Source organism: Panthera tigris, chromosome A3, assembly GCF_018350195.1.
Source record: "Panthera tigris isolate Pti1 chromosome A3, P.tigris_Pti1_mat1.1, whole genome shotgun sequence".
NCBI lineage: Eukaryota > Metazoa > Chordata > Mammalia > Carnivora > Felidae > Panthera > Panthera tigris.
The window spans coordinates 74207795-74234205 of NC_056662.1; the positions used below are offsets into that span (position 1 = coordinate 74207795).

The window sequence follows — 26411 nt, forward strand, 5'->3', positions numbered from 1 at the left end:
GAAGGGGGCATCTCCAGGTCAAACTGTGGTATGGGCTGAGGGCTGCATGTTGGGGGGCCCTCTGGGGCTGTGCCTCGGGAAGGTTTTTTTGTGGGGATCATCTACCCTTCACTCACACTTAGGAAAACAAAAGGCGTCCCAATGCTGTGGAGGGCGGGGAAATCAATGATGGGCCTTCTGCTGCTCTGAGTTAAATAAATAAGTACAACCCCCCTGCCACCACCACCACCACCAAATAACATTCAGTTGAGAAGATTCATGAGCCATGAGGTAAATGGCCTGTATAAATGTCTGGCTGAGAGGAGAAAGGAGCCATGGTAATGATTTTACCTGCCCAAAGGGAAGAGGAACCAGAGTTGGAAGGAAAGTGATTGACTTATAATTACACTGACTAGGGCCCCTGGGGTTGTGACCACAGAAAATTACTCAAGTTTTCCATAGCTTAGAGCAGCAACAAAACCCCTAATGCCCAAGGCTCCGAAGTCAGTTGGCTGTGGTCACCTCTGGGTCTCTCAGGAGGCCGTGGGGCACGTGCAGGGGGCGGTAGGAGGTTGGCCAGTTCAGGAGGTTCAGGGCAGAGCTGCATTCGGGGCTGTTTTAAGAACCTCCCACCACCCAGGACTGTGGAAGGGGGTGAGGGAGGCAGGAGATGAGTCAGAAAGGGCAAAGTTTCCATGTACCAGCTATAAAGAAAATTTGAGGGTCCCATCCTCCCGGCTTCCAAGGTCTCTGGGATAGTGCGGTGGGGCCCAGCAGATAGGACAGATGAATGACTCAGCTCAGACCACAGTTCCTTCAGCTGTGCACTCTGGGTCTGGGGGAGACACCCAGAAGTGACTTGAGGGAATGCAGCTGTTCTGGATGGCCTCAGAACACTGGGGCTGCACCTGCAGACTGACCCTCACAGACCTGCCTGCGGGGAATTTTTCCAACCCTTTGGAACTCACTTTTTACTTCTAGTGCATAGTATTGTTAGCAGTAAAGGGTGTAACCAATTAGGGGTCAGAATGGAGTGGGGTAGGTCAAAAACAGCATCCTTTGGCCAAACGCTGTGCTAGGTGTCTGTTCTAATCTGTGGTTCTGTTTCAGAGGCCTGGGGAGAACAAGGCTGGTTCTAACCCTCTGAAGAGAGTCCCCAGCTCCGATTAGCCCCAGAAAGTCCATCAAAATTCTTACCAGAGTCCTAAAAAGAAGGTAATGTAATAAACTTGAGTTTTCTCTCTGTGTATTTTCTCAGCCCACAAAGTCAGCATGCTTTGCAGCTAAGCTTTTCCAAGGGCCATTCATTGCATTCCCTCTGAAATAAGCAAGCAATTGCAAGAGAGACTTATTGAACCAACTGCCTTTCAGATGGTCCTGCTTTCTTCAGAGTCTGCCCTCCATGGCATCACCAGTGAAACATCCATTGAGCTATGTCAATTCAGCCAGAAAAATACACAAGTCCCCCTTCTCTAACAAAGGGAGCACATTATTTTAGGCTGCTTAGGTGAGTCTTCCAGAGTTCCAGACAGAGGCTGAGCAAAGCTTGCCTTTTGACAACAGCTTCAGTAAAGGCATCGGAATGACAGCAATGATTTCAAAGCCCACTGTGAGATGCACCCAGCATTAAAGGAGGCTTAAAAGTGAAAACTTGCTCAGTATCTCCCTCATGGCCCCACCTCTTCCTCAGAACTGTATAGAAAGTAAACCCCCCTCCAGATCCAGCTCTGCCACACAGTGTTAGCGAGCAAAGTGCAGAGCAGGTCACAGTATTTCTAATTCAGATTAATGACCCCATTCAGCCCTGTCTCCTTAGCAGGAAATTAGAAAGTGTAGGAAGGAGCAAATAGTGATTCATAATGCGTGACTGTGGGTATTGGCAGTTGTGCTCGTTAAAAAGCTAAGATATTGTTTTGATATAAAATAATTGAGTCTGACTTATTTATGGGATAAAGTGTTCTCCATAATGGGAGATCCCTCTTACAAAGCCAGCTGGTTACATACCCATATGCTTGAAGGACAGGAGAACTGACCTTTGTCCATTTTGTGTTTGCTGCAGCTCTGTTGGAAATAGCAGCTTGGGGTGATAGACTGGTGGGGTAGTGTACTTTTCTTATACTCTGCTTTAAAAAAAAACAACAACTTTTTTCAAGTTTTTGTTTAAATTCCAGTTAGTTAACATGCAGTGTAGTATCAATCTCAGGTATATAGATTGATTCTGTGTCTCTTCTTTCTTCCCTGGCCAGCTTCCCTCCCCCCACCCACACATACTTCCATTTGATTCACATAGGCTTATATAAAATCAGGCCCCTTGTTGTCCTGATGTAAATTCCATTCCCTCTCCAAGTCCCCATGGGTAGCCACGCATATCCATTCTTTCCCTCCTATGTATCTGTATCTTGTCTGTCACCAAAAGCTCTTCCTTCCTCTTTGGATTCAGCCTTTTTCTTCCATTTCCACACTCAAGATGTAAGCTTGGTTCAGGCTGTTGTATAAGAGGGAGAAATGAGGGGTGCCTGGGTGGCTTAGTCAGTCAAGCATCCGCCTTTCGCTCAGGTCACGATCTCACAATTTGTGGGTTCAAGCCCTGCCTTGTGCTCTGTGCTGACAGCTCAGAGCCTGGAGCCTGCTTCAGATTCTATATCTCTCTCTCTCTCTGCCCCTCCCCTGTTCGTACTCTGTCCCTGTCTCTGAAAAATAAACATTAAAAATTTTTTTAAAAAGAGGGAGAAATGATTTCTTTGAATGACAATCATACAAAGCTCAGTGCCTGGCATGCCCAATAAACCTTACCCTGTGAGGATGCAGTCCTTATTTTGTGTTCCAGGGATATATCTACTCTCAGATCACACACCAAAATACTGTTAATGAGAACTGAGAAAAGTTGGATGAGCTTTAGAAATAAGGGCAACTGAGATGTCATTTCCAACCTGGATGTGTGTTGGAGTCTCCAGGGGAGTTTTTTTTTAAATGCAGATACCTATTAAATCTGAATTTCACCTCTTACCACTTTCTGTTGCACACACCCCTTCTGCCACCAGTCCACCAGTCTCCTTAGTTCTCCTTGAACACACTGAGCATGTTTCTGTCTCAGGGCCTTTGTACTTGCTAATTCCTCTTTGGAACACTCTTCATCTAGATGTCTACACTGGCTTCCTCCATCACCTCTTAGGTCTCTGCTCTGATGGATACTTCTCCTGAGAGGTAAACAGACCACTAAAATAGCATCCCTCCATCTGCCCACTATTTTTTTTTGTCTTTCTTTGGATCACCTGTCACATTGTATATTTATTATTTCTGCTTGGTTGTTCCTTCTAGATAGTGAGCTCTGTGAGGGCAGAAATGTTTTCACCTTAGATTAAAGCTTTATCCTTAGAACAAAAAAGGAGCTTCACATATAGTAGTCACTCCAGCAATGTCTGCTGAATCGGTGAATATAAGATGAATCAGAGAAGCTGAGTTAATCCAGGAAGGCTTGTTCTAAAACACTGGTTCTTAAAGTGTGGTCCCAGGACCAGCAGCTTCAGCATCACTTGAGAAATGGTTAGAAGTGCAAATTCTTGGGTTTCACACCAGTCCTACTAGAGCACAACCTTGGAGGTAGCCGTGTGTGTTTCAACAAGTCCCCCCACCCCCTCTGCTGGTGCACATGCTCTCTCTCTCAAAAAAATAAGCATTAAAAAAAACAAAGAGCATGAAATTAGGAGTCAGACTTGGGTTGGATCAGGACTTACTTTGATAAAATGGGCAACAATACCTGCCTTAGAAAATTAGTAACACTGGTACACAGTGGGTACTCCATGTAGTTGTTAATAATGATAACAAAAATTGGCATTTTAAACACCTGTAATGTTTATTATGCTGGTGTGTGTGTGTGTGTGTGTGTGTGTGTGTGTGTGTAATTATTCAGGCAGAAAGAAGACAGTGGAAAGTATATTTTAGAACATTTGTGCTCACAAAGTGGTCCTAAGACCACCAGCAGCAGCACAACCTGGGAATTGTTAGAAATGCAAACAATTTCTGGGCCTCACCCAGATCTACTGAAACAACTCTAACAGCAGGCCTACTATCTGTTTTAATAAGCCTTCCTAGTGACTGACGTATGCTCATCTTTGGAAACTCTGCTCTGAAATCACACACACACTTCCTCTATGTGGGTTGCCTCTCCAGGGAAATAATCTAATAACAAATGGAAGACACCAAGGGTGGTCAGCAACTAGAGAATTTCTCCTGAGGGACAAGTCAATAGAATCTGAGTCATCTGAATTTGGAAAAGGGACCCAGTTCCTGGTTTCTGTAGCCAGCCCATTCAGTGGACTAGCTTTCTGACAGGGCGTTGAAAAATGAGGTCCCCAGTAACAGCCCTCTCTCCCTCAAATGTTTCCCTGGCTGCAGCAATTAAACTGCTGAGCAGGAAACTGGACCTGATGTTCTGTTAACCCTTTGTCAGCCAAAGCCCAGAGGCAATTTGTCTCGCTGGAGAGATTTTCTTCTCAACTTTTTTCCCTCCCACCACACTACAAAGGAAAATGCTCTTAAACCATCTCCTTGCCCGTTTCGTGTCTGGGTGATTGAAACAGCAGGGTCAGAGTTCAACAGAGGGGAAAGGTCATTGCAAACTAAATGCAGCTGCTGAATCTCCTTGTGCTTCTCCTTGGTGTCAAGAAGACAAATAGCAATTAAAAAAAAAAATTCTCCCAATGAAACAGTTCTCATTTTCTCCTTTCTCATCAGCCTCCAAGCATTTCTTAATGAACTACAGCTCAATCATCTACGAGCCTGATGGTTTTTAATGCGAGCATAGCCCAGCTAGAAATGATCAGAGTACAGTTGATTTAAGCCAGCTTTCTGAGTGTTTTTGTCCTTGAGTTCTTAAGGTTGGGTCTTCACCACAATCTAGGTCCTCATTGTTACGACTTAGGACAATATCAAACGAATACATGGTCATGTCAAGCCGGTCCTTCAGGGCCAGGCAGGACTGGGGTTCTGGCCGGCACTTCCTGGCTACTGACAATTGTGCTGTGTTTCCCTTTGTCTTTTACATACCTCCATTTTGTCATTGTCCACATGCGCTTTATAGATTTTCTCTGTAAATTTTGAATTCTAGACCAGCATCGCCCATCATCTACGCAGAGATTTCTCAGCCAATTTGAATGTGAGTTGAAGCAAAATGTAATTTGGATCATAATCTTATTTAAGCCACATCTGTTAGAACCCAGTTACTCTATTAAAGAAAGACAATCCTGCCTTCCCGTTTCTCAGTGTCTAAAGTTGAGAAGAGTTTTGATTTTGGCAAACAGAATAAGGACCATTCAAAAATATCCGAATAAGTACCTCTTTAGTGATAGAATCTCCTGTACTCAACCCAACCTGATTTTTGTGAGGTCTTTTGTTTTGTTTTGTTTTGTTTTGTTTGAGAAAGAGAGTGCAAGCTGGAGAGGGGCAGAGAGAGAAAGAGAGCAGGAGACACAATCCGAAGCAGGCTTTAGGCTCCGAGCTGTTAGCACAGAGCCTGATGCAGGGCTCAAACTCATGACCTGTGAAATCATGACCTAAGCCAAAATTGGACATTTAACTGACTGAGCCACCCAGGCGCTCCTGTGAGATCTTCATTATTGTCAGCATAGTGTTTCCTGACAGATGCCAGACACTTTTTTTTGGTTCACTATTATTTCATTTCTTTCTTTCTTTCTTTCTTTCTTTCTTTCTTTCTTTCTTTCTTTCCTCTGATTTTCTTTCTTTCTTTTTTCTTTTTAATACAATTTATTGTCAAGTTAGCTAACATACAATGTATACAGTGTGCTCTTTGTTTCCTGGGTAGATTCCTATGATTCATCGCTTATATCCAACACCCAGTACTCAACACAAAAGTGCCCTCCTCAATGCCCATCACCCATTTTCCCCTCTCCCCCACTTCCCCATCAACCCTCAGTTTGTTCTCTATTATTTTCAAATGTGAATTTTAGCCACAAAAAGCATAAAAACTGGAATGGAGATATAAGAGGTGGTGATATCTGATTTTACAGTAAAATGAGAATTTATTAATCATATTTGGGTTTCTACTCTGTTGATGCAGATGATGGAAGAAAGAATTGGACTCCTGCTTTTAAATGAAAATATGTATATAAATCGGCCAATATGGATCCACTCCTGTCATGGTAGTGCTCAATGAATATGACTTTTCTTCTCTCCCACTCAGTAGGTGATGTCTCTTCCACATGCCAATGGGAAATTGTACTAAAGAGTGGGCAGGAATCAAAACTTCAGTCATTGGTTTTCCACTTTGGCCTGTGAACATCTGCAGGCAGGGTGGGCAGGATTGGGGGAGGGGTGGCTGGAAGGTTAGCAGAGTATCTGCAAAAGCTTTGAAATCCCTATGTGCACTGAGCATTGCATACAGATGGATTAAACACTATCTTTTATACAGAGTTCTTATTCTTTCTCAAATATCTATATACATATCATTATGGTAAATAAAACACCTATTTATCTATAATCATACAAAATGAATTGTAATTTTTGGCCATCCTGCATTTTCTCAGCTGCTATCAAGTGACGTCTGAGAAATTTTTTGAATAAAAGGTTTCCTCACACTGAAAAACAAGGGGAGCTGCTATTCTAGAGCATTGCTTAAGGCAGGGCTTCCCAGGTGTGGTCCTAAGACTCTGTGGTACCTGTTTAATGAGCAGGTTGCCTGGCTCTATCCCTGACGGTCTGGATTCGAATCTCCCAGGGCAACTGGAGATCTGCTTTTTAAACAGATTTCCTAATGCCAATTTTTCCTGTGCCTTGACATTTGAGAACCATGGGTTTAAGGGAATTGGAAAATACCTTCACACAATCAGGAATCAACTTCAGAAGGTTGAAGCTGTGCTTTTTCAGTGTCACCTGAAGATGGAGTGTCTCTTTCCTCTTTAAATCCTTGCATACTTTCCAGAAACTTGCTAGAGTATCTATCAATCATGTCACATAATCTCTTGACAGTTTTAAAGCACTGTATCCCTTCTGGAACTCCAACAACAACAACAAAATGGTTTTGGACCATCTACAGATGTGGCTTAGTCGCATGGCTATTTGCTTCATTGTGCACTGAAATACCATGTAAATTAAATTACAGTGGGCAGAGGAGCTCGACTACAGATCTGAAATCATTAGTAACTCCTGGGGGCATTCACCTGATTTGCGTGTATTTAAATATAATCTCCAATAAAATTAGGAAAACTTTACCACCTTCTGTGTTGCCATAGCAAAATGCAGGGCAGCAAATATCCGGTCTATGTTTTGACACCCGCTTCTCTAGCTGCATGGCAGCCAGACATTTCTAATCAATTCCAGCAAAACATCCCCTTGAATCACAATATTTATGCCTCAAAATGCTGTACCCCAGGTGACTATTAGCAGATGGGATGACTGGGCGATGAAACCTATTTGCTATGTCTGGAGTGGAGAAGGGTATAGGCTCTGTAGTCAAATGGGATTAGGAGGCTCAAATCCCAATTTTGCTGCTTAGAAGTTATGGGACCCAGAGCAAGATATTTCAGATATTTAAGTACTCTGGCATTCTCGTTCTCTTCATCTGCAAATGCAGGATGTTCGGCCCATCTCACAGGATTGTTATGAAGGTGACAGAAAGAACCCATGTGAATTGCTTAGTTCCTAGTACATGCTGGGTGCTCAGTACATTTTAGGTACTGTTAATTTTAATAAAGCTTGAATGAATGTAGTGATGAACACAAGGAGAAAAGAACCCATTCTGAGGGACGACTTGAGTTCTGTAAAGCAAGTATGAAGGATTTTATAGCAAAGTGCATCCTGATTGTAGCCCCTTCTCTGGGATTATGGCTTATATGGCTCACATTTATTGAGGGCTTAATAAATTCCAGAAAGCATCCTAAGCACTTTATGAGGGGTAACTAATCCTCACAAGAACCCTGTGAAGTAAATGTGCTTATCCCCAATTTATAGATGAGCCACCTGGGGCATAAAAGGGTTCAGTAGCTTAGGAGGGATGGAATTTGACCCATGCTGTTCAGAATGAGGACCTTGGCCAGAAACCCCACTGGGAACTGTGAAAAATACAAACTCTTGGGTGCCACTTCTGGGCCCCCAATCAAAAACTCGGGGGTGGGCCCTGAAGTCTTTGTTGACCCAAGCCCCCCAGGTGATTCTGAGGTGTGTTAACCTGTCAGAACCTCAGCCTGGAAGGCAGAGGCTCCACCAGCACTAGCAGAGAAGCAGTAATGAACGGGCAGGAGTAGCATGATGGGGTCAGAGAAGGCACATCCCTTCTGGGTGCATTTTCACAAACTTTTCATTCCTATCTGTGTTTCTTCCACAGAAAGCACCCTGGAATCCTATATGTATTTGTTTCTTCTTTATGAGGAAAATCGGTTGGTTTGTGCTATTGCTTTTTCACTTTGTGTTACAGGTTCAGTAGAACAAACGAGAAAACCCGTCTCTCTCTGAATTGTATAGGAACTAGTGTGAAAGGCACCCATGTCTCTTTCAAATCCCTGCTGTCTTTGATTTATGCAGATGTGAGTTCCTGCATTTCCTCTCTCTGCAGGCTCTTGTCTTTTCCCTGTCCTTCAGCTCAGTTCAATAACTTCTGACCATCACGGGAGGCTTGGAACCCTCTCTGCTACATGAATTTGAAAGAGCCTGTGTAGAGGCCTGCAGCATATAATAAAAATTATAATAAAAATCTAGATGCGTAAGAAGCTTGGTGCTCAGGACTCTCCAGTCACTGCTTCACAGAATCTTTGTAAGGATCTTAATGTTGCATGCACTGCCATTATCATACCCCATGCAAACGAGACCACTTACCCACCCTTAGCTTTAGGAGTTACCTAACCTTCCCAGAGTGTGAGCCACAGGGCCAGGATTCAACCCCATGTCTGTCTGACACCCAAGCCCATTCTCTTAGCCATATACTTTATGTGACAGAGGAGGAAGGATTGATGGAAATCTGAGATCACTGATGTCACTAAGGTAGAAAATCCAGAACCTGCTAGAGAGAAACTGGGTGCTGGGATTTAGGGACTTTCCCTGGTGATTTCATCCTGCTCTGCTTTTTAACCTTGTCACATGATCATGAACCCCAGAAGGCTCTCTAGCTGTTATTTGTTGAGTGGGTTCCATCTGACTGCTGTTTAGCTTCAGAAAGACAGAGTGCACTTGGGGACGAGGGAGGATCTGTCCCAAAAGCCTGCTCATCCTTTCCCAGTGACCTCTGGGGTAACGTGCACTTTGGGGGAGGGGGAGGGAAGGAGGAAAACAATTCATCCTGAGCCTACTTCCATCTGCCACTTCCCTGTCATCTCTCTAAGGGACCTGTTCTGCCCCTGCCAACCCCAGCTGGTAATACACGAATACCCAGCCAGAACAAGTTAAAAAGAACAAAACAAAAGCCAGCCACGTGTTGCCCTGTATCTCTGGAATTCAGCCAGACTTTCTCTTGTTTTGACCACACAGACCTTCCCTAGCTTGCTTTTTGCTTCTCCAGCTCCAACCTCCTTCACCGCAGTGTTTTAGTTCTCTGTGTTCATTTCAGACTTCCTTTTCCTAACAAACGATACTGGCCCTTTATCCCCAGGCCTCACTCTTAGCATGCTCTGGGCATGCTTATGAGATTCTCCCTGGGCCCATGCACCCCGGCTGTGGTAAGGGTGGTCACCGAGTTCTAGCATTGTGCCAGAGCTGGGAGGGGATCAAATATCTCATGGGATGGAAAATTCCAAGCTCTCAAGATCTGAGCAGTGGATCTGAAACTTCAGAGTAGCTAAGAATCTCCTGGGGATTTTATTACAATGCAGATTCTTAAGTCCCTTCTCTGTGAATTCTGATTCAGTAGGTTTGAGGTGAAGCCCAGGAATCTGCATTTTAATGAGCAGCTGGGTAGTTCGTATGCTTCACTTGGGGAATAGAGGTTTGCCGGTAGCATGAGGGTGTCAGATCATGTCACATCAAGCCTTTGGTTAGCAGAGGACCTGGGAGTGTGTGCGTATGTGGTGGGTGGCACAGTGGTGCTAAACTGATAACCAAACTGGGAAAGTCAGCACTGTCGGTGAACAAGAAGGCAATGGACACCCTCACACTCTTCCTCCCCTTCTATCACTTCCCCATTGCTTTCTCTTCCAAAAGGTATTCTTTAGAGGATCTCTTCCAAGAAAACTTGATTATACGTAAAATAGCTGCCAACAAAGCTGTGCTAGTTGTGGCTGAGGGGGTTTCAAGGGCTCCAAGCTGACCTCTCTTCTATTTTATCCCTTGAGAAAGTACCTAAAGTAGATCCATGGACCCTTTAGGGTTCCTTCAGGATTCACTGGAAAAGTCTTAAAATTTTGTTTTAAGCTTATTTGTTTTGAGAGAGAGTGTGTGTGAGCAGGGGGGCAAGAGAGAAGGAGAGAGAGAATCCCAAGCAAGCTCCGTGCTGTCAGCACAGTGCCCGGTGTGGGGCTTGAACTCACAAACCGTGAGATCGTGACCTGGACCAAAACCAAGGGTTGGACACCTAACCGACTGAGCCACCCAGGCACCCTGAAAACAATTTTAATCTAACGCCCATTTTACAGGTGAAGAAGTTGAGACCCAGATAAGGGAAGTGACTCTTGTAGAGCTAGCTGGAGACATAACTGGATGATTACTGGATCCACTCTGAGGCCACTGAGGTTTTCCAGGCCGTGCTCATTAGAACACCAGTGTCCAATGTGAGGTCAGTAGGAGTTCTGGGGGACTAAGGTGTGAGCTGTGGCCTTATACGTAAGTTTGGGCAACACTGGATGTAGCCATACTAAGCAGATTTCTTTATTGCAAGGTTTCACAGGCCCCTGAATATTCTAATGAGAGTTGTGACTCTCCAATAAATGTTATGGAGGCAGAATTTTCCAAACCCATTTAATAACAGACACTTTCCTCACCTTTGTAATGTGTTAGTGTCTCAGTGGACACTATTGCTGTAATACACTGTGTTGCCCTGAGACAAGACAGAGAAAGTCCATAGTCACCAAAGACTAGAATCCTCAGAGGGTTATCAATCACATAGACTTGCTCTGGATCAGCCATCCCTGACAGTTAAGGTGCCACAGCTGGGCTCCAGGTGGACCAGTGTTACCACTCCAGGAAAAAGAAGCCACAGGCTGAAACAGCTATGAGCTGGCTGACAGAGTAGCTGTCAGCCCCATTCCTGATGGATGCAGAAATCCAGCTCTCATGGGGCGCCTGGGTGACTCGGTTGAGTATCTGGCTGTTGATTTCGGCTCACATCTGATGTCACGGTTCATGGGTTCAAACCCCATGTTGGGCTCTGAGCTGACAGTGCGAAGCCTGCTTCGGATTCTCCCTCTCCCTCTCTATGCCCCTTCCCCCACTCTCAAAATAAATAAATAAACATAAAAAATAAAAAAAAAAAAGAAATTCAGCTCTCAGAATTGCTTAGCTTACAGGACAGTGTTGATTATCTCAGGGAGGCATAATCAGCTCAGTGTCCCTTTGAAGACACGTGGATTGTTACAGTCAAGGATGGAGACAAGGAGGTGCCAGAGAGGCACCTCACCAGCTACCTGCTTTCAGAACAGACACATTACAGGGAAATCAACTCTGCCAAGAAGTGCTGGGGCCTCAGTCAGGGCACAGACTTGAGTTCAGGAGACAGGCAGGAGCTGACTAGTTAGCTGGTCAACAGAAAATTATGCTGGCAACTTTGCCTTTTCTGCCCATTTTTGAAGCTGTGGCTGTGACTTGTGGACCTCTGCAGCCCATCCTTTGAAGACTACCTACAAGTGAGCAACGTAGGCTCTGCCTGCAGATGAACCAGAGACTTGGTAGCAAAAGGGGGATAGAAGAGAAGCGTGTACTAAATCAGAGTCTGGGAAAATAGGCTGTTTCAAACCAACAGTGATTAGATCCCTGTCATATAACCTTAGTTCTGGAGCAGACCACCCAGTGAGGGTTCCCAGGGAGGGCATGAGCTGAGCCAGCATGAAGGAAGGTACCTCTCATGGCTGGATAGTTGCAGGGTGATGTGTCCTGAAGGCACTTGGCCCAAAGAAAGCTGACAGGCTCAGAAACCCATGTTAACCCTTATAGTGGACAATGCACCAGGAAGCTCCCATGTCTTGCTAGGTAATCATGTGTTGAAGAAAATTTGGCTTCAGATCTGATTTTATCTCAATCTTTAATTTTTTGTTTGATTAAAAAAATAAATACATTTTCTTTATTAGTGAAAGGCACCAGAGTGTATTGTTATGAGCAAGGTCTTTAGAAATTGAGTTTGAGCCCAGAACTCACAAGTTGTATGACTTTGGGCAAGTCATTTACTATTTCCTGTTTTGTAAAATGAGAAAAATTATGGTACCTGCCCCAAGTGGTTGCTATGAGGATTTAATGAGACAATTTATGTAATGTCCTTAGCAAAGTCTCTGACATGTAGTAAGCACTCAGATTTTAGCTATTATTCTCATAATCAATGTAATTACTAACCCTAATGATTTGTTAAAATATGCTTTAGTATATTCCTTTTCAATATTCTAATAATTTAATCACACATTTATATCTTTAAATGGGTAGGATCATATTAGACATATATAACTTCGTGTCCTGCTTTTTTCAATTAGTGTTCTGTCCTATGTGCCAAGTTTCTAATGGGGTAGAGATAAGGGGACTGGTTTGGAAGTAAGCAATACTGGGTTAGAATTTAGCTTTACCACTTATAGACCCGGATGTATGGCTTTGGGAAGGCTGCTTAACTCTTCTGAGACTCAGTTTTTCAGCTGAGTTGGTGTGATAATTGAGTTCCTTCACATATGGTTATGGTAAGGAAATTGAGATAGTTAACATTTGTAGCTAAGAGCCTGGTGCCCAGAGCAGTTGGATCTATTGTTTGCAAACTTTTCTTTTAGGAGTCCCAAGGGTTTCAAAGATGCAATCTAGGGGCCACAGAGTGGGAGTGGGCTGGGCCCCATATCCGTGTCTGCCTCTTCAGGCTTCAGCACTTTGAACTGTCAGCTGTAAGTAGAGCAGCTTGCTTCTATTTTATACATCAGAATTTACATACAATTTTATTTGAAGAAAGTCATGGCACTTAAAAACAAATTTGAACATTGTTGCTTTAGAGGATGATGTCCAAGCAGGGTCAGTTCTAAGAGGAATAGTCCACGGATTACACTTATAATTGTATTTTGCGGGAGTTATATATGGCTGCAATTAACAGCCACAGGCACGAAATATGATTGGAATGGTTCTAAAAGGTCATGAATCCTACTAGCCTGTTATTAATGGAGGAGATTTCTCAATTATGGACCTATTCATCTGGGTGGAAGCATTGTTATCAGTGTAGAGGACTATTATCATAACTATCATTATGTTTGCCCTGCATGCCTCTTGACCCACCTCTTTGTGGCAACAAAACTCCTATTTTCAGTGGGGAGATCTTTCCAAGTGCTTTAGGGTCAGTATAGGACGCAAGGCTGACTAATCAGAATCCGCAATCCACCTGGCTATAAGAAAGGATGTAGGGATGATACGTGATTAGGCTAGGTCAACCAGAGTGGGCCCTGGGGTTTGTATTTGGACCACTAGCTGGAAGGACAAGGTAGTATAGAGCTTCCTGTGATCCTCTTTGCTAACACATAGGGAGCCTGCATCTTAAAATGAAACTGAGACCAAAAATGGCAGAGCTGAGAAATGGCTCTAGAGTTCCAAAGACACTGTCTAAACCCCTGGATCCAGCTATTCTTGGAGTCAGTTTCCCCTTGAACTTCCCATCTATGTGAATTTCCTTTGTGGTTTAAGTGTGAGATGAGTGTCTATCTCTTACAGCTGAGTGTCACAACCCAATCACATGATTCTTGCTGACAGATGTTCTGAGCAGCATTGTTGGAGAAAGGGAAAAGAGTGGGGCCCCTCATAGGGAGCAGACAGTATGGAGAGGAGCTGCAGAACTGTGGAGGCAGCTTGGAGGCACGGGCCACCTGATGGCAGACTGGAAGGGTAGAGCATGAAAGAAGAGGGAGGTGAGAGGAAAACTATTTCCCACTCTTACCCTGAAATGTGAGTACTTGTCCTTTGAATGCTTTACTCCTGGGTATATAACTCCATCGAGGCATTTTGCCTCCATTTCTATGCACATCACTAAAGACCCATCTAACACGGTATCAGAAAAACCTTGTAGGAGTCAGTGTCTGGGGCTGTGAGTGCTAGTGAGTGGGGTATGGACAGTGAGCTGACTAGAGGGTACTCTGACAGTTACCTGGGGCAGGACTGACCCCCCCCTCCCCAGAGCAGTAGAGCCTGGAGGAGATTTGCAGATGGCAGAGGGCTATGCTGTTCCTGAACCCGAAACAGACAACTCCTAGAGGCAGCAGAAGATCCAGTGAAGCAATGTCAAACAAAGTCAGAAGTCTCTTCCCACTGTGACCCATGTTAGTCTTTCAAATCTGGCTATGATTAAATTAACCTTGTGATAAAGTGGTCAGGCAGATAAACAGTCACCAAAATTCATCATGTAGATGTTACTAGTATTTCTAAAACTTACAGGTCAACATAGTTTTGGCTCTGAGCTGTGCACTCTGTGTTATGTTAAAACAATTCAAAATTAGTCCCACCTGCCCTATTCTACTCACTCCCACACCCCAAGAGGGTGGTATTATAAACCTAGTTCATACACATCAGCCTCCAATTTTTATCCAACTACTGCCATTTCAGAGTCCCAAGTGAGAACAAGGGTAATCAAGTTACTGGCAGGAAATGGGTTTCCTCCGTGAATAGCTAGAGTGTTCCTGAGTTGCTGTTGCTGAGAGAGGGGCCAGGCTGGGACACATAACATCTGAATGGTGGGGCTGGGCCCAGCAGCTGGTTCTTCACAGAGGCTATCTCTTATTTCCATGGTTCCCAGTGGCAGCTTCAGGAAGATCTCAGGAAAGGATAACTGGGAATAGAATAAATGTTGCAGCTGAAACGAATGCAAATAAAAATCTGCAAAATCGCCTGCCCAGGATCAGGGGGTGAAAGCAAAGATGGGAACTCGATGCTTTCAGTTAATAGACTGGCGGGTTGTAGGAGGGCGATCCCATTGTTAGAAACTGCCTATTGTCACAATCCTGATACAGTAACGGCTTCTTTTCTTCCCTCCGAAGCTGGGTATATCAGAAACCAAAAATATCCTTAGCATAAATCATTCCTTTTGCAGCATTTGACAGCCACTGTCTCAAACTCAATTAGTCATCAGGCACAAGAAAAGCCGAGATCATCACAGATTCACATGTGTTTAATGGGTAAAGCACGACTAGGGGGAGATTTCTTCTGTTTAATATCTGCTGTTCAATGTGCATTAGTAGATCACATGGCTATTAAAATAAATAGGACAGTAGAAGTTTCTTTTGGGCAGGGTTAAGCAGATGTGTTCTATTTCAAAAGATTGAATGAATTTTATCTCAAAGAGACATAAAGGAGAAAGCAAATGGAAGAAAGAGTCACAGGCGGCTATACAGGGTATTCAATCAAAAAGCTTGTGTCATTGCTTGGATGACTCTTTCCAACAGGAAGCTTATTTCTGAACCTGAGCATGTGAGCACTAGCACAAAACCAGACCTCTAGGATACCAAAGTCTGACTCAGACACTTCTGGAGAAAGTGCTAAGCAAGAGATATGGTTTCACTGATACTAGAAAAATGGAATTGCCTGGATCATTCCTATTAATCCTGTTTAGCAATTCTCTAGGCAGTGATGTCTTTACTTCCTGTGTCCTCTTTCTTGGAGTAATAATGATGGTCATCGTTTGATTATACCAAATGGGGTTTATCAGTGGTTTCTTAATGCTGTACTGCTGATTGGTTCTAGGCTGGAGGCATGAATATAAATCAAATGTGGGAATCAGTTTTAAACAGTATCTTTCTTTTTAACAATTCAAAATATTTACTTAAAGCCTTCTAATTGCTTTACTTGTCTGGCTCAGCATTGCCTGTTTTTTGCTTTTTTTTTTTTTTAAGTTTATTTATTTTTAGTAACCAACATGGGACTCTAACACGTGATCCCAAGATGAAGAGTCACATGCTTTTCCAAGTAAGCCAGCCAGGAGCCTGCTTTGTTTTGTTTTTTAAGCTTGAAATCAAAGAGACTATTTTTAAACATAGGCAAGGGTAATGTTGTATAGAAAGAGGTTCTTAGTATCACAACACTCTTCTTCATAGGTTTATGAGGTTGTTCTGAGGAGTCTGAATACCCTAATGATGGGCAAGGGCAGGGATCACTCCATTTTAATATGGAAATACCGAGGCCCATGGAATTGAACAGTTAGTGCCAGTTTCTAGATTGTCTGAATCTCAGGCCTGCCTCCTGGCCAATATTGTCCATCTGACTTACTGGGGAGTGGACTCGATTTTGTGAGTGCCTATCAGAGCTCATAGGGGACCTGAGGAACCCAAAGGACAAACCAAGACAAAGTCTGTAGCTAAAACCTTGATGATTGAAGATGTTTAAACATCATGTCTACAGGGGCTAAACACAGGATTAAATGAAGAGATCAAAGCCAAAAGTCAAGATTCAGAAGAAGATGGATTCAAGTATGGCAAACTGAAAATGCTCAGGTTCTGGGACAGTTGTCTGAAACTGCAGCTGGGTGGGACATGGGTGGTAGGTCTTAATGAAGGACCAGGGCTGGCTCTCCTGGAGGCAAGTCCTTGGCAGGTCCCTTCATTTACAGGACTATTTGTGTCTACCCAAACTCAGGGAGGCTTGTCATTTGAAATCTAATGAATTAAGGTACAAAAAGGAGATAAGAAAATCAGGAACTAGTTATTTTTCTTCTTGGTTCTTACGAGTATTTTAGATTTGGCAAATGGAAGAAAAGCTAAATAAACCACTTGGCTATATCAAATTGGCTTTCTGTTTCTCAGTTCTTTCAGTCATGTATTTATTTTAGTCAAGGTTATTTATTCATTGTTTTCTCTAAAAGTACCCATAAGCATTGCTGTGTATAACAACTGCTGTACCAACTCAGACTCATGGTCCACTTGGGCTACCATTTTACTGGCTAACAGGGACCTGAGGGTCATTCACAGTGTGGCACTACTTCCTTCCTTCACACCCATCCTAGTGTTCCCAATCTTTTAGAGATCTGAATTTCATTTGGGACCATAAAAATTTCCTCCACCCTCCTAGGTGGGATTGACATAAGACAGATAAACAGGATTTCATTAATATGTAGGAACTATCACAAGAAAAATGAAGATCCAAAGAAATGGTCATATACTGGCTTGAACAACAACTGGAAAATATGGAAGTTTACTAAAATATATGGGGAGAAAAGGAAAATAAGAGTTATTTTAACAAGGTCTGATTTTACAGATTTCTCTTGGCCTTGACTCCCTGTCTCTGGTGATAAGAATGTTTCTTCCTCTGGTACAGTGAAGGCACCCTTCACATGGGAAATTAATCCCCTGTTTTCAGGAAGAAGAAAGAAGGTCAGAGTGCCTTTTTGCACCTATTGTTTTTCAAATGCCTTTAATTCAAAATAATCAATATGCCAAAGTGGCATATTTTGGGGTAGCATGTTCTGAACTCCTTTATATCCAAACTTAAAAAAAATCCTGCTAGTTCCATTTTGGGGGTAACAAGTTTATTACTATTTGTAAGAAGCCAAGGATTTCCTTCTTTTGTCCTAAAACACCTAGAGAAGCCCTCAGAAGGTAACATATAGCTTGATGCATAGACCCCATCCCTGTTTGAATATTGAAGGAAGATGGAAGCCAACGAAATCAGGAGCATTGTGAACTTTGAGGAGATATAGGAGGCCCCTGGCATTTCTAGTAGTTGAAAGTAAATCTCACTTCTTTGGACAATAGAGTGACCAGCATGTCTCTGTTTTCCTGGAAGCTCCCTGGTGTTTGCACTAAAATTTCCACATGGTGGGAAACCCCTCAGTCCCAGAAAAACTGGGATGGTTGCTCAGTCTATTGGAACACCACAGTGTTGGTCCATCTCAGATGTTCTATGCATTTCTAGATCCTTTCTCTTCTGTGTTCCTAAGTTGGTTTGGAAGCTGGTCCTTATCCATATGTTACTGGCTAACCTCCTAAAAGTCCTGGCTTAAAATTTCTGACTGAAGTTTGGTGACAGTGTCCCCCACAGGTCAAATATCTCTTCTTGGGTTCCATAGCTCCTGCAAAAAGACTTGCTTTGGCCACTGCTGTAAGCCTGGTGCCTCTTTATGGACTCAACAACTCATTTGATTCACCAACTTGTGTGCATGAAACTAAAAGATGAATATTTGTTGTCCTTTCTGGCTTGTGGCATTTGAGGCAACCTATGGCTATCTCTTCTTCTGTAAAATGGGGATAATAATCATAATATTCCCATAGAGTTGTTTTAAGAATTAAATAAGTTATTACAAGAAAAGTGCTTAGAAGAGGGACCAGCATAGAGCATCTGCTAAATAAATATTAGGAAAAAGAAAATTTTACATAATCCTGTAGAAATAGAGGCTCTTGATAGAATTGCCCTTGTCATCCTAGTTTGCCAGTTCCCATGGCAGTTGCTATCAGGCTGTGGAGAAAACATGTTGAAGATTAATATGAAAGTCATTCAGAGTCAGTGAATGTTTGCCCAAGGAAGCCTAACCTGGGAGTCAGGGCATTCCCCTATTGTTTAACTGAAACTGCATCCTCATAGCCATAGAAAGCCACTGAACTGGGCCCATAAACCAGTAGACCATCAAAACTACGTTTGTATCCTGGCCTGTGGGTGAAGCTTCCACCACCAGAGGGAGCTACAGGAGCAAATCACTGAAAACCCAACTCGAACTGGATTAGGCAACTAGGAAACTTAATCGTTCACAGTAACCAGAAGTCTAGAAGATCATGCAAGTTCAGGGTGAACTCAGCTGTGAGAAATAAGGGAGTTAGGGCAAGATGTTGATCCTTTCTCCAGGCACAGGGAAGTGGGTTAATGGGATGGGCATAGGGGCTGTGGGGTCCATCTCTTACCTGGAGAAGCCAGGGTGCCCAATCCCAGGAGTTTACAGATGCTAACAGCAGTGGGGGAAAGAATATCACCATAATAATAAGCAGGGTTTGAGGTAGATTTTAGTAGATTTAGTATAAAGTTTTTGGAATCCAACATCTGAGATGAGAGCGGGTAAGGACACATCAGTCAGATTTGAGGTGGTTGTTGGTTGGGCTGGGTGTTACATGTTTGTGCGTTAACCCATGCATTAAAGGGGCTAGCTGGCAATGTGTAAAGAACCAGGGATGGATTTCCCAGGGAAACAGTTCAGGGCTTCCCTGCCAGTAGGGATACAGGAATGCATTCAGGTAACAGCTAGGGATGGTTTTAGCTCCAAGGGTATCGGATAGCCAGGCCTGTCCCAGGAACTCTGGGCCAAGGCAGCAAGGCCAATCCTGGTAACACCTATATGGATAGTAACGGGGTTCCTATTCCACTGCCAGGCTTGAAGCAGGGGTTGGGTCTTCATGACCCAAGGCTGGTGAGATCTTTGCTCACCTTCTTACTTTTCTCAGAAGTTAAACTCAAATTTCTGAGCTCATGTTTCCCACTGCTAGAGGACTTTCCCATTTCATTTACTGGCTTTTGTTTGCCAATGTACTAGAATAAATTCTTCCTACAATATGGGCCATGCTCTACCTTCCAGCCCCAACACCATGGCAAAAGCAGCCAGCTGGGAGACAGAACACATGGCTGAAAATGAAGCAATAAGTGGATGAGTCCTATTCTTTCCAAAATAATTAAAAGTGAATGGTCAAATTTCATCAAGTGTGGAATATTTGGAAATAGCCTTTCCAAGGGGGAAAAATTCCCAAACAACTCTTGAGTGTGAGGATTATCAAGGAAGACGGTGCTATTGGGAAGGGATTGTTAAAAGCAGGCAAGAGTTTTTTTCTCATGTAGTCTAGAAACTGATCATGAGATTATTTGCCAGAGAATGATTTTCTAAATGTTTTTTAAAATATCAGGGTGGCAGCATAATTTGAACAGCTGTAATTTCAAAGTTTCCTCATTTTGAAGGTTAGTACTCAATCCCAACGTACAACACAATCTGACATGTCCACATCAAAACGTTCTAATTTCATTACGACACCTTCTATGTAGAACCTAATTGTTTAAATTTTAGAAAAATCAGTGAGTATTTTAGGTGGATGATTAACATCAAGTTCCTCTTATTTATCAGTGTTTGGTAAATGTTCCCACATGCTCTTCACTCTGTTTATTTTCTAGACTATCTGCACTTTGTAGGCAGCAGGTAATTAAAGTGGCAATGGAGTGCCATCTACTGGGGAAAGAGAACAATAGATTTAAAAAAAGACTTGATGGGGGTCTCATTGCAGAGGAATGAATACTTAGAAAAAGAGAACTTGATGAATATGTAAAGACAAACATGGAAAGAGATGGAAAGTTTACATTTTGCTTAATCTGGAAAAAATTTTTTTGAACTCTCCTGTGCTTCCTTTAATAAGATACTGTGTTTTACATTAGATCAAATGTTAGTTGTCAGGAGAAGCCCTAAGTCTATACTTAAAATGGTAAACCTTTGTCAAACAGCTGACCTTTGTAATCACTTAGTCCAATGTCCTCATGTTACAGATGAGAAGCAGGGGTTCAGAGAGAAGGGATGCCTCCATGCTCCCCAGCTAGGGAATGGCAGAGCTCTAGGTCCTCCCTTATCCAGGTGGTCTACTTAGATGAGTGGCCATTTGGTTATACATTATGATTGAAGGGATGTCCAGAAGTTATCCAGGGCCCAAACCATCATCTCTGTTGCTGGCTAGGCAGACTGTAAGAAAGTCTCATGATTAGAGTTGCTCCTTTGAGTAGAAGCTGGTGCTTCTTCTTTTGTACTGTTTCCATAAACACCTTCACACACACAGGGTTTTTCTGATTAGCTGTTATTTTATTTTATTTTATTATTATTATTTATTAGCTGTTTATTTTAGCTGCTTATTTAGAACATAACCAGCAGAGGGGTGCCTGGGTGGCTCAGTCAGTTAAGCGTCCGACTCTTGACTTTGGCGCAGGTCATATCTCACAGTTCGTGGGTTCCAGCCCTGCATCAGGGCTTGGATTCTTGGGATTCTCCCTCCCTCTCCTCTCTGTGTTCCATCCTTCTCAAAATAAATAAATAAACTTGAAAAAAAAAAGACACTTACAAAAGACAGAAATGAGTGCTTGAAGCCAGAGATGCGAGGCAAAACCGGTATTATGCAGGCTTTAATTCCTATGAGCTTATAAGAAGTGCTCGGGGCAACAATAACCATAAAATTACTTTCAGAGTTAAGTCCTGCAACAAGTGGGGGCATGTGTGGGTCTGATATGTGAAGGGATTCTTGTGTTCTGGCCAATAATACACACACACAAAATCAGAGCTCCTCACTTCTGTTCATCTTCATTGTTTATAGAACAAAAAATGATCTTTGGGCTGAAAATCATAGAACAAACATTGATAAAAGGAAAACGAAGTCCAGACTGGAGAAAATGTATGTCAGAGAGTAGCAGAAACACATCTGAATGCTTCCTGCATTCAGTGTTTTACCTGCATGATCTCATTTAATTTGTCCACTAACACTACAGTTTCAGGCACTATCTTATTTAGTTAGATACTATGAGCCATGCACTTAGGGATGCAAAGCTGATTTGTTGAAGTTTTGTGCCATTAGTAGGAGGGGACAGGGCATCATTTACATCCTGGTCTCCAGATCTGCAGCCCCAGAGTTGAGCTGCTCAATGACTGCCTGTGGACCTCCCCAGGGAGGTCAGGTCTCCTGACGCAGACACAGGACATCCCAGCTTCTGTGAGAACCTGCAGAGGTACTGTGCGTCATGGTGAGCAGCTGGAGATCCAAGGATGGGAAAATGGGTTTTTGTTTTTAAACTTGTTTTTTTTTCCTAAAAAAGGAGACTATAGTTTATAGAATCCAGTAATGGATTCTATAAACTTCAAAGTAGTGTGCTTTATGTGATTCTGAGTGAAATCCTAAGAGACTACTAAAGGATTATTTTAAACACCTGGGAAAGGATGCCACTGATACAGGCACTCAGCAAGCACTGTTAACACAGTCATTTAGAAAATACTGGAATCCTGGGGCACCTGGGTGGCTCAGTCAGTTAAGTGTCCGACTTTGGCTCAGGTCATGTTCTCATGGTTTGTGGGTTTGAGCTCTGCATAGGGTTCTGTGCTGACAGCTCAGAGCCTGGAGCCTGCTTCGGATTCTGTGTTTCCTTCTCTCCTCTGCCCCTCCTCTTCCCCTGCTCATGCTTTGTCTCTGTCTCTCAAAAATAAATAAATGTTAAAAAATTTTTTTAAAAACGAGAAAATACTGGAGTCCTATCCTGTGCCTGTTGCTTGGCAGCCCCCCCCCCCCCGCCATAAACAGAGGCCTCCCCTCAAATTAGTGATGACCAGCAGGGGAGACAGGCCCACAGATGACTGCAATGCTGTGGAAACACCAGGTAGGTGCGAGCACATGAGCACAGCTGTGAGGGGGGCCCAGGGAAGCACACAAACCAGATTAAGAGAAAGGGACAGAGAAGTTTCCTTGGGGGATGGGGGGGGGGGTTGAATTTATTTTCCTTTCATTAAAAAGGTTTTTTGAGTTACATTTCTGTTAAATTTTTACGTTGAATTATATGAACATATGGAATTGCCTTTTTAAAAAGCCATAAATGTCCAAATACTGGCAATTTCATATGTTCCAACCTAACCCACATCTTAAAAGTCCAACAGCAGCACTAACAACTCTTGATATCAAAAGACAGGAGTTCTCTCTCTCCACCTCCCCATCCCAGACTTTCCTCCCCAAGGCTGTCTTGTTCAACTCTTGGAGCTGTTTTAGCTATTTTTTGGGCTACTTATTGCCACCTAATATGTTTTATTGTCATTTCTTGACTTGCCATTTTAACACTGTATGTATTGAATTTCTATTATAAAGATGTGGATTTAGGGGCCCTTGGGTGGCTCAGACCGCTGAGTGTCTAACTTCAGCTCAGGTCATGATCTGATAGTGGGTGAATTTGAGCCCCTTATCAGGCTCTCTGCTGTCAGCGCAGAGCCCATTTAAGATCCTAGGTCACCCTCTCTCTCTGCCCCTCCCTCACTTGGCCTCTTGCTCTGTCTCTCAAAAATAAATATAAACATTAAAAACTTATTTTTGAAAAAAGATGGGGATTTAGCTGTCTTAATGTCTTCACTAAAATAAACACCTGCAGTCCCTCACACTTCTTACATTGCTCTATTATAATTTCTGGTGAAATTGCTATGTTGGTATTGTTAGTGCGGGGGGTGGGGGGGGTGGGGGGGGTGGGGAAGGGTGGGGCGGGGAGCCTGTTCTCTGCTCTTAATGTTTTCTTCAATGAGGTGGGATTTCCCCTACATATTACTGTGTTCTTTCTTCCCCTTTATTTGGTTATTACTTTGCTTCTCTCTAGGGGAGGAGCAGATTCCTCTGGGTGGTAGACTTGGATCAGCCCTGTATCCTTCTGCCTGCTGGAAGCTGTTTGTTGCCAAAGAGCAACTTTTCCCTGGAGCACTTCCCTGTCTAGGTGGGAAAATCTGCCTAATTCTAAGGTTCAAAGCCCATTTGGCTCTCAAAACTAAACTACATTAGCCAAATAAACCTTTGTCATGAAGAAGAAAAACAAAGTGATATTTTGTCCTTCATCTGAATTCTTTACTTTTTTTTTTAAATCAAATTATTTAAAACCTGGGTGAAGAAGAGGAAAATGATTTATGAGGTTGTTTGGAAGGACTCTACCATTACAATTATTGTTTCTCTAAATTTACCCCTCTTCTCCTCTAGATGCCTTTGTTTTCTGTAGGGCTATTAACTGGCTCTGTTTATTTATTTAGCTCATCCCTAAAGGACTGAAGGCTGAAGACCCTCTATCAAGTCATCTCAAGTAATCTCTTGCACAGCCACCCTCCTCCACACCCCTCTGACCTTTCACCCTTTTCTAACTTTGGGCCTCTTCCTGTCCCTGTTCCTGTCTGTCAAGTAGCTATCTTCTCTCTCCTCTCTGGACCAAGAGCTCAGCTCCCCTTCACTAGCATCCTGGGTATTTTGCTTGCTTCTCTCTGGTGTTGAATCCCAATTTTTTAGATGACATGACTTTCTTTTTCTTGGTCTACATTCTATCTTCACGCTTAACTAATAATTTTGCTAAGTATGGAATTCTGTGTCAGACAGAATTTTCCTTAGACTTTGAAGGCACTGTTCCATTGTCTTCCATAATCCTAGAGTTATACAATTTCACAGTGATGGATACCTGGTAGGTCCTTTCAATTTAGAAACACATTCTTTTATGTTCTTGGAAGTTTTCATGCATTATTTCTTTTATATTTATATTCTTCTCTCCATTTTCTTTGATCTCATTTTCCACCCACCTATCCATAGAACTTCTATTCTGATGTTTGACCATCTGGATTGATCCTCCAATGTTCTTGTCTTTTTTCTTATTTTCCATCTCTATGCCATCTTGTTTTACTTTCTGTGAGATTTCTAGATTTTACCTTTTAATATCGACATTGTATTCAATTCTCCTGTTTTCATTTGACCATCTCACTCCTCCCTATTCTTGGTCATAGATCCCCAAGTCCTGAGCCCAGAGTCTGAGACCTGCCACATCTGCAGAAAGGAAACCACTTATTGGTTCTCATCAGAAGAAAAAAAATTGTAAGTATGCAAGGTGATGGATGTTAACTAGACTTATTGTTATTATTTCACAATGTATAAAAATATGGAATCATTATGTTGTGTACCTGAAACTAATCTAATGTTGTGTGTCACACCTCAATTTTAAAAAATTAAAAATAAAAATGGGGCACCTGGGTAGCTCAGCCGGTTGTGTGTCTGACTTCAGCTCAGGTCATGATCTCCCAGTTTGTGGGTTTGAGTCCCACGTCAGGCTCTGTGCTGACAGCTCAGAGCCTGGAACATGCTTCGAATTCGTGTTTCCCTCTCTCTGCCCCTCCCCCACTCACTCTATGGCTCTCTTTGTCTCTCAAAAATGAATCAATATTAAACAAATTAAAAAATTAAAAAAATATAAAAAGAGGAAACCATCTGTCTCTCTTGAGCAAAGTCAGCAGAGGGGGGATGGGAGTGGACTGTGTAGCCTAGCTTCATGGGTTTAGGAAGCGGATTTAATTCCCCCCTATGTAACCTTTCAATCAGCACTCCAGTTTCCAGCCTTATTCCATATCCTGGTCTTCAAAATTAATTTATGCCTCCAATTTCTTCAGAATTAACTGATGCCTCCAATTTCTGAGGCTTTCTGGAGGTTTCTGGAGTGAAAGTATTCCATCTTGTCTTTTCCTACATGTAGGCTTGATCTTCAGCTTTCCTCAGTCTGCTAGGGTAAGGTGACACTAAGGCCTCTAGTTTCCAGCATCCAAAATTGTGTTGACATCTCCCCTTTGATGTGCTCTCTTTTCTCATAGTATTTGTCCACATGGGATTATGTCTTTTTTTAAAAATCTTTTTATCACCATTTCATTGGAATTTGGGGGAGGGATAAAAGAGTGTGCTTATCGCTCCTTATCAGGGAAATACAAATCAAAACCACACTCAGGTACCACCTCACGCCAGTCAGAGTGGCCAAAATGAAGAAATCAGGAGACTATAGATGCTGGAGAGGATGTGGAGAAACGGGAACCCTCTTGCACTGTTGGTGGGAATGCAAATTGGTGCAGTCACTCTGGAAAGCAGTGTGGAGGTTCCTCAGAAAATTAAAAATAGACCTACCCTATGACCCAGCAATAGCACTGCTAGGAATTTATCCAAGGGATACAGGAGTACTGATGCATAGGGGCACTTGTACCCCAATGTTTATAGCAGCACTCTCAACAATAGCCAAATTATGGAAAGAGCCTAAATGTCCATCAAATGATGAATGGATAAAGAAATTGTGGTTTATATACACAATGGAATACTACGTGGCAATGAGAAAGAATGAAATATGGCCTTTTGTAGCAACGTGGATGGAACTGGAGAGTGTGATGCTAAGTGAAATAAGCCATACAGAGAAAGACAGATACCATATGGTTTCACTCTTATGTGGATCCTGAGAAACGTAACAGAAACCCATGGGGGAGGGGAAGGAAAAAAAAAAAAAAGAGGTTAGAGTAGGAGAGAGCCAAAGCATAAGAGACTGTTAAAAACTGAGAACAAACTGAGGGTTGATGGGGGGTGGGAGGGAGGGGAGGGTGGGTGATGGGTATTGAGGAGGGCACCTTTTGGGATGAGCACTGCGTGTTGTATGGAAACCAATTTGACAGTAAATTTCATATATTAAAAAATTAAAAAAAAAAAGTGTGCTTAATATTACATATTTAAAGAGAATGCTCCCTGTTCCTCCTCTTCCTTCACTCCATCACTTTTTAGTTACAACTTTATTAAGGTATAATTCACATATCATGTAACTCACTC

General features: G+C 42.7%; 1 protein-coding gene across 5 annotated transcripts in view; it reads left to right on the forward strand.

Annotated features, from left to right (window-relative positions):
* The first annotated feature begins 1104 nt into the window (after nt 1–1104).
* The window catches only part of CCDC85A (coiled-coil domain containing 85A), a 267176-nt gene continuing 241869 nt past the window's right edge, over nt 1105–26411 (forward strand). For 3 of the 5 annotated variants that reach the window (XR_006215732.1, XR_006215731.1, XR_006215730.1), the window contains exons 1-2: nt 13845–14028; nt 24569–24656. The gene's annotated coding sequence lies outside the window, so the exon portion shown is untranslated. Of the gene's footprint in view, nt 1195–13844; nt 14029–23412; nt 23527–24568; nt 24657–26411 lie in introns of those variants that run through there. The other 2 variants (XR_443979.3, XR_006215733.1) reach the window with 2 other exon arrangements.